This window comes from Leptonychotes weddellii, chromosome 10 (genome assembly GCF_054177405.1).
Source record: "Leptonychotes weddellii isolate Sample4059 chromosome 10, ASM5417740v2, whole genome shotgun sequence".
Lineage (NCBI taxonomy): Eukaryota > Metazoa > Chordata > Mammalia > Carnivora > Phocidae > Leptonychotes > Leptonychotes weddellii.
Window position 1 is genome coordinate 44,295,662 of NC_138378.1, and position 8,698 is coordinate 44,304,359.

Below are 8,698 nucleotides of genomic sequence, written 5' to 3' on the forward strand. Positions count from 1 at the left end.
TCTTAGTCTCTGTAAATTTCAGTCTCTTCATGCCTAAAATGGAAGTACCATCAGTACCTATTTTATAGAATTACCATAGGATTAAATGAGATAATGCTTGTTAGCACAGTGCTTGGCACTTAGAACTCATGTTGTCTCTTCTCTTACAAGCTCGCTATGGCACCCAGAAACAAATCCAACCACTTTGAATGGATATGATGGCTGGAGCTGGGGCAGCTATTTTGTAACTATGCAGCAACAAGCATGAGGATAAGACCAAAAGAATTATGCTCAACAGTTATCACTGAACCCCTGAATCAAACCACAGCTTAATATTATTTGAGAAAAAAAAAATGTTTGTTGAAGACACTAAACCAGTTTTTCCACCACTTGCAGTTACCCTCGTAGCCAGCCTGCCCTAACTCAAGCCACTAACTAGATATGATTTGTCTTAAGTTACATCTCCACTTAAGAAATTCAGAAGTTTGTAGTGCGTATGTGGGGAATAGATGCCGTGTGTGTGTGTGTGTGTGTGTGTGTGTGTGTGTGTGTGTGTATACTCAGGTGCCTGCAGGAAAATCCAAGCCGTTTGTTCACGAGCCAATTCTATGTCTCATTACTGGGCGAGATCACTCGGAGTATCTTCTCCTTTGCATATGGAGGTAGCAAGCAGCAGGTGTTTCTGGCAGGACAGTTGTGAGGCGGGGGCCTTCCACATGCTCATTTCCTAAGTTGAAATGAAGCTCCTTGCTGGCTGAAGGAGAGACCACAGCAAAGGCCAGTGTTGCAGGTGTGGTCCCTGCTGTGTCAAGATGCCCTGGGGGCACAGGAAAAAGGAAAGGCAAACCCAGGTACAGGGCAGTTGGTGAAGGAGGGAGCCAGGAAATACTCAAAGATTTGACCTGTAATTTGAGGCAGGATCAAAAGCCAGGGGAGTGGGTGGCTCCCGCTCACCTTCCCCAGCCCCTGGGGATATACAAGCACAGTTGGAAAACCTCCAGGTCTCACTCAAAACCTGGGGACCCAACAAGCTCAGCAGAGGGGAGGGACATGGCAGTGCAGCCCCAGGGCAAAGGCACAGCTGGCTTGTAGGCTGGCACGGAGGGTGGCGGGAGCTGCACACTCTGGCAGGGGAACAAGGTGGGGAAGGGGTTGCCAATAAAGAAGGGCAGGACGGGAGAGCAGCTCCTGTCCTGTCCTGAGATGGCAGGACCCAGAGCTCTGGCCCATCTGCATGCCGATCCCTCTCCCAGCGCAGCCTGGCACAGGGGCATTGTGGGGGGGTACGGCTGGGCCGGCAGGGGGTGCTGGCAGGGGCTCTGTCTGCGCAGGTGGTCACCCTGAGGCAGACAAATGCAAGAGGCTGCCAACACCCTCCCCCACACCATCCCAGCACCCAGGATCTGAAAGCTTCTAGATTTTTTCCTCCGGGATGTGAGAACGGTCTTGCACTTGTTCAGTTACACAAGAGAGGGCAGTGTAAGTGAGGGTTTGTGCCCAGCTTCCGTTATCCCATCTGCCAGTGGGCCGGATACCTCCAGATGAACAGAGGTTGTGGGGCGGGAGTGGGGGGCCTAATGGAACGTTCCAGGGTGTGGGAAAGCTTTTGTTTTGATGTGGGTGGTTTTTACCTGGGTGTGTACATATATAAAAATTCATCCAGCTATACATGTAAGATTGTGTGCTTCACTACACGTTCAAATCAGGCCCTGCCTGCCTTAGAAATTAGTGGGACAGGCTGCCTCTGGGTGGTCTGGTCTAAGTGGCCCAGGGCAAATCTCCTCCAAAGACATTCACTCCACCCCATTCCCTCTCTCACTGGTGCTAGAAATTCTACTTTAAAACGATCACCTTTGGCTTATAGCTCTGTCTTGAATCGGTACAGCAGGAGTGATCTGTTTCCTTGTCTCACCTGCCCCTCGCAGGGTAGATGGGGTGCAGAGAGAGAACTGAATATACACTTTTCCCATGCTTTATCTTTGTCCAAAGCAGACTCTGTGAAGAGATTTGCTCCTCCCTCCAGGAGAGAGAAAGGAACAGATGAAGAAGCAAGCCACATGCCTGGCCCCCAATAGGCCAGGACCACAGGGGACTGAGTGCAGGGAGACCAGGCTGAGAGGATGACAGTAGGGGGTCCTGGGGCCCTAATGAGGGAAGGGGCAGGCTCAGGGACAGCCACATGGCCAGCTGGCCCCTGCTGCTGGGTGTATTTATAGCTCCAGTCTGATCTGCCCCTTGTTTGAATCAACCTAGGGAAAGCTAGCCCAAGAGCTCACCAAACTTCAACCTGTGGGCTTCAAGGAGAAGTCAGTCACCCACATTTTGAGAATGTGGATTAACTACTTTTTAACACCCCAAATTATCTCCCCCCAACATAATAGGCGTTGTATCCTTAGTAGAAAATTCATAATATCCAAAGTAACTGTAAATTGAGGAATATTTTATAATTCTTTTCTGGGGTGGCTGGGTGGCTCAGTTGGTTAAGCTTCTGCCTTTGGCTCAGGTTATGATCCCAGGGTTCTGGGATCGAGCCCCAGGTAGAGCTCCCTACTCAGCAGGGAGCCTGCATCTCCCTCTGCCTCCCGCTCTGCTTACTTGTGCTTGCTCTCTCTCTCTGTCAAATAAATAAATAAAATCTTTAAAAAATAAAATAATTTTACATTTACCAGCCATGACAATATCCGCCTGTATTTGAAAAATCATTCTACATAAGTGTACACAGGGAAGGGCTTCAGTCTCCAGCTGCCCCCAGTGCCTCCCTGCTCACAGTCCAGTGGGGGCCAAGCCCACCTGACCGAGATGAGAATTACAACTGGAAGGGAGGGAAAACCAGGATGACAAGTGATATAAAGCAAATCTCCCCTGTGCTGAATGAGTCACTCTGTGACACGAGGCTAGAGAACCAGTAGTCTCTAGGATCACAAATGCGGTGCTCTGGTTTTACTATTTCAAAGCAGATAAAAAGAATCTCACCAACATCCCTAGAACACCAAGGAAATGAAGGAACACCAAAGAAATAAGATCAGAGATCAGGCAGAATGCACGTTAGCAACTTTCCCTTAATTTCGGCTTGTAGGCTACAGCGGGGCAGGCTGTTGGGCCCTCAGCTCCGGGGGGACAGCAGTGGGCCTGGGCAAGGCCCCAAAATGTCTGTGAGAACCTGAAGATGTTGACAAGTACCGTCCATATCACAGCCACAAAGGAAGCCTACCCTCGAAATATATCTATAGGTAAAAGAAGCAACTTTATTTTTGTGTGTGCACATGTATATACATACATAAAAGGAGAAAAATAAATTTCTTTATACGAAATTCTTCATAAAAATGGAGCAAGTTTGAAAAACTGTCTGCTGGAAGGATGCCCTCTAGCCTAGAAAAAATCAGTATTGACTTCTTTAGGGTGCTAGAACTATGAATGGTCTTTTCCAACTTTTGGCTTCTTCCAAATTTTGTACAATGAGTATGTGAGTTAACAAGGGGTGCATATGTTACATTTACAATTGAACTTTTAATCTCAGAGAAATTCATAAAGTGTAAGACAGTCATTAAAGCCCCAAAAGGAAACCACCCTCTAGTGACACATGGGGGAAACTGAGGCCCGGGGTGGCAGGTGGGTCATCTTGGGATTGGTATCATGTCCTTGGTCTCTGCACGTTTGTTCAGCAAAGCCAGCCCAGGGAGAGCAGCTTGCACACAGGAGAATAGTCCAACTCTCCCACTTCCCAGCACGAAGACTAATTCACTGGATCTTTATAATTTAGAAAATGGAGACTGGTCTAGTCACAAAGTTCTCAAATGCAAGTAAGGGTGAGAGCAAAGCAGGCTTGTCCAAGTACGGGCTGGGATGTGGAGAGAGGAGGGCAGCTGTGTCTGTCCCAGTTCTCTCCTGCAGAAGCTCCTCATTGAGTAAAATGAGGAGACCATGGTGTATGGAGGCTGGATCACCATTCAGTTCAGATGCTGCTTATTCCAAAGACATTTATTCACCACATAACAAGTCAAGGTGGAGCTAGACACAGGTCTCCAGGAGACCGGCCAAGGTGACAGGTGTATTCAGTGACTGACAGCTCAGTTCCTTACATTTCTATGTTTTCAGCTTCTAGATACGTGGATCAAATTCTCCCTTTTTAATCAGCTGTAACAGAATATTCTAAGAATTTGTTCAGCGTGCCTTAAGAAGACATGATATCAAGATGCTTAGCTCCAGGGTGGAAATGGAGTTCTCATTAGATGAGGCAGAGCGGGTCTGGGAAGGCAGCATTTGGGAGCCCGTGGGACTCGGGTCAGTTCGATATCAGGCATGTGGGGCAGCAGAATGCCTCCCTGTTGTGCCCTACCCCTCGGGGGTGCTGGTGCTCTTGGCCCCCTCCCTTTCCCTACATTTCAGGCTCGAAGGTATAAATGCATTTCCCAAGGGCCCTCGGTGCTGTTCCAGTTCTGCCAACAAGACACACTGCCATCAGGTGTGGGTCGTACCCAGGACAGAGGTCCTCATCCTGCAGCATGGTGGCTGATAAGCAAGTTCAGCAGAGAAGGTGTTCGCGATGCTGAGTCTCACATCCTAGTGCCAAGGACACGAGGTTACAGCCACGGTTGGCAGGGGCACGGAGCTTCCTGACTCCTGCAGAACAGCCCTACTGTCTGACCTTAACACCAATAATTGGGGCAGAGGGCACCTAGCATTCCTGTGATTTTGCAGACCCCTAATTCCTTGGAACAGTAGAGTGGCTTCTGTTTCTTGAACTCCATCTTGACTGAAACCTGCTCACAGGTCCCAGCTGCAGCTGAGGGTCCGCTAACTCCCTTCCCAACCTTTGGAACAAGGAGGCCTGTGGCTCCTTTGTCCTGCAGTGCCCATCCCCTCGCCGTGTTCTCCCCTCCACCTGTCACCATGTGTCCCAGGCCTCTAGCTGCTTGCACACCTCTGTGTTCAGTTATCTCCCTCCTCCACCCCCCAGCCATGAGGGCAGGTTTCTGCCCCCAACTGTATGTGGTCACTGCTCTGGCAGCAGAAGCAAAAGCGACCCCAGATAAGATTGTGCTTTCTCTGGGTCCTGCCCCAACTAACTGCACCCCGTGGCTTCCCGAGATGTCACCCCTTCCACCTCCCAGAGCCCTGCCTTAGAGAAGGACCCTGCCCCGCCTTCCCTCCCCTCTCCCCACCCCAATCAGTTCCACCCTTCTGACTCTACAGGGGCCCAAAGTATTTCTCATAATTACCCAGGCTATAAAAGTGATTGGCCCCACATCCTGATAGGATGCTCCCCACTCTGACAGGCCAGGGAGCACCGACATCCTGGTGCAACCCCCGAGCGAGAATGGTCCATGTTTAATGAACCGCATCACAGAAATGGTGAGATAAGAGCAGAATAATGGAGGCCCTGGGAGAAAGCAGGGTGCGGAGGACAGGAGGACAGGCTCGGGATGGAATCATTAAATAAGTGCCACATTTATGCAAATATCTCGGGCCAGCAGCATAATCTCCTCTTTGCTTTTCAGGGGTCTATAAATATCTCAGGAAGATGAGACAACGACATGGAGCTTCCCGATGCCGCTTTCCTAAGGGCTTTGGGGCACCGGTCCGGGGTAAATTCACCGCCCTGGGGAGGGGCCGGGAGAGGGAGGGCCGGGCCAGCAGGCGGGCACCGAGAGCAGGTCAAACCCCTGAGGGCTCACAGGGCTCCTTGAGGCTGAGTTTCCCACCTGCAAGGCAGCGCTGTGGGCAGGACAGGCCTCTCCGCCTTTGCCACCAGCACACAGGTGAGCCATGGTTTCCCGGCCACCACCAAGTGACCCTCTAGCCAGCAGGATCTCAACGTGTCTCCAGTTTAAGTTTGGGCAGAACATTCTCCTTCTTGCACAGCACAGCCCCTCCACGCTGCAGAGGCCTCTCCTGGCATACAAGCACTTGATAAACATAATGAGTAACTACTGATGTAGAGCATCATCATCTTCCTTGAAAAGCTGCTAAGGACCTAGTTGTAGCGAGGCTAGAGCCTCCAGGGTCACAGCTGGACGGACCCAGGCACAAGGGCACACAGAGGATGCAGTAAGCACCCAAGGCCAGCACAGAGGGAAGCAGGTGTCTGTCCTCAAGTCCCAGTGGGGGCTGAGAAGGAATTCAGCAATGAAAGCAACTAATAGGAGGCTCTTAAAGGACCTCAACTCCCCTCTGGGTGGGCTAGCCACCAACAGCCGAGGCCCACCACTGAAGGGGCCTCTTCCTTGAAGTCCAGAAGAGATATGCCCCGTAGCGGTCTGAAGGTGGCCTTGCCGTCAACTCTGCCACCTACTGGGCTCTCAGGTACGCCATAGTTATGAGATGGCAATTCTCTTACCGTGAGTGTCAGAGTCAAGGTCAGGACTATCATCCATCACTAAGCACTAAGACCCATTAGAAACAATTTGAGGTATCACACTATCATTTACATCACTGAAAATACAGAAATCCAGTTTCTCCTTAACATAATTCATACAGCGCACAGATCAAATTAATAAACACCCAACCTCTTTCTTGAAAAATAAATGGCTCTAGTTTAAAGTATTAAAGCAGTAGATTTATGGGGGACACTGACGATTGATTTAAGAGAACTAATTAGGTCGTCACATGCATAATCATGTTCTGTCAAACGAACACCGTAGGAACAGAAACTGACATCTGTAAATGTATTTCCTGAAACTACAGAAACCCTAGGTATTCAAAAACTCATTTCAGAAGATAACAGGGTAATAGCAAAGACACATGAGGAAATGCTTGATTTTTAATCAAAGATGAGCAATAGATTAAACCCAAGAGACTGAAAAACAGGAACACAGCAATTTTCTCCCTTCTTCTCATACTCTTCCCTCCCAGAGGTGACTTTCAGGGATACTACTGAACTCTGTTAATCATATGCAGCCTGACTGTGAGTCCTTCCTTTGGACCCCGGAGGGCCACACAAGTGTTTCTTGGGCATCATTATTTATTTTATCCAAGGGATATTTAACATGCACCTACTGTGTGCCAGGTACTGTGCTCGGTAGAGGGCTGCAGGACACCCGTATTGAACAAGACCCTCATCTTCACGGGGCTTGGGGACCAAAAGAACAAATTATTCTGAGCACCAACTATCTTTAGAAGGCACACATAACATTGAAGCATCCTAAACCTTCCCCAGCTTATAATTCAGTAGGTTCAGTAGGAAGCCGCACAGATGGGTTAACCTGGCTGCAGAGTTGGTGCAGAAGTTGGGCCACAAATGCTATCACTCCAGGGAATGCTTTGAGCTCAGCCTGTGGGGTAGGAAGAAGAAATATATGGAATAGAAGCCAAGGCCCCATTTTCAAGGACTCTACCATTGAGTAACTTAGGAGCAAAAACGTAAGAATGAAATCATCGTAACAGAAGGTACTAGAGCAGTCACTAGATTTACTGCAAAGGCCTGAAGAAGACTCGGAGGACTCTTAAGAAAATGAAAAGGCAAGATACAAACTAGAAGAACTGTCCTCATTTCAATAATAATAAAATAAACAACCCAATTCTTAACAATGGGCGAAAGACTTGAACAGACACGTTATTAAAGAACATATATGAATGGTTAATAAGCACATGAAAAGATGCTCAGTCTCATTAGTCACTGTGGAAACACAAATTAAAACCATACTGAGATACCACTTCACACTCACCGATGTGGCTAATACTGAAAAGACTGACCATACCAAGTGTCACGTATTTCTGGGGAAAAAGCAAAATGGAGCAAACACTTTGAAAAAGAGTTCAGCAGTATTGGATTCAATGAAACATGTATCTCTTCTATGAACAAGCAATTTTCCTATTTATCCAATAGAAATGAAAACGTCTGTCCACTCAAAAACTAATACAAGAATGTTCATACATAGCAGCTTTACTCACAACAGCAAAAAGCTGGAACTAACTCAGAGGCTCATCAAAGGTGAGTGGACAAGCACGTTGGGGTTTGTACATTCACTGAAGACTACCTAGCAATGACAAGAATATTGACACACAACTGTATATTCCATGTGTGTGACATTCTAGCTTCTATGATAGAAGCTGGGGCAGTGGGGGCCTGCAGGGGTTGGGGAGGGCCTGAGAAGGGGGCAGGAGGGACCACACCAGGTGATGGAAGCTTTCCATGTCTTGACTAGAGTGGAGGTTTCACAGGTGTGTGTATTTATCCAAACTCATCCAGCTGAACTCTTAAGATCTGTGTGTTTTATTTCATGTAAATTATACTCGATTAAAAAAAGGAAGATGTGGGGGGTGGAGCAAGATGGCAGAGGAGTAGGAGACCTGGATTTCCTCTGGTCTCAGGAATTCAGCTGGATAGGGATCAAACCATTCTGAACACCTACAAACTCAACAGGACATGGAAGAAAAGAATAGCAACAACTCTCTGAACAGAAAAGCGACCACTTTCTGGAAGGTAGGACATGCGGAGAAGGGAATCCGAGGCAATATTCAGGAAGATAGATGGTGGGGGAGGGGCCTCCGTCGGCCGCTTCTGGCAAGTGATAGAGCCGCGGAGCACAAAATCAGAACTTTTAGAAGTCTGCTCCACTGAGGGACGTCACTCCGGTGGCTAAGCGGGGGGGTGGAACCCTCGCGGGACAGTGTGGTCTCAGGACCCTTGGGGTAACAAAGACTGGGGGTGCCTGAGTGTGGCAGAGCTCCCAGGTATCGGAGCGGGGAAGCCGGCTGCAGAGACGGAGCCCAGGCACGG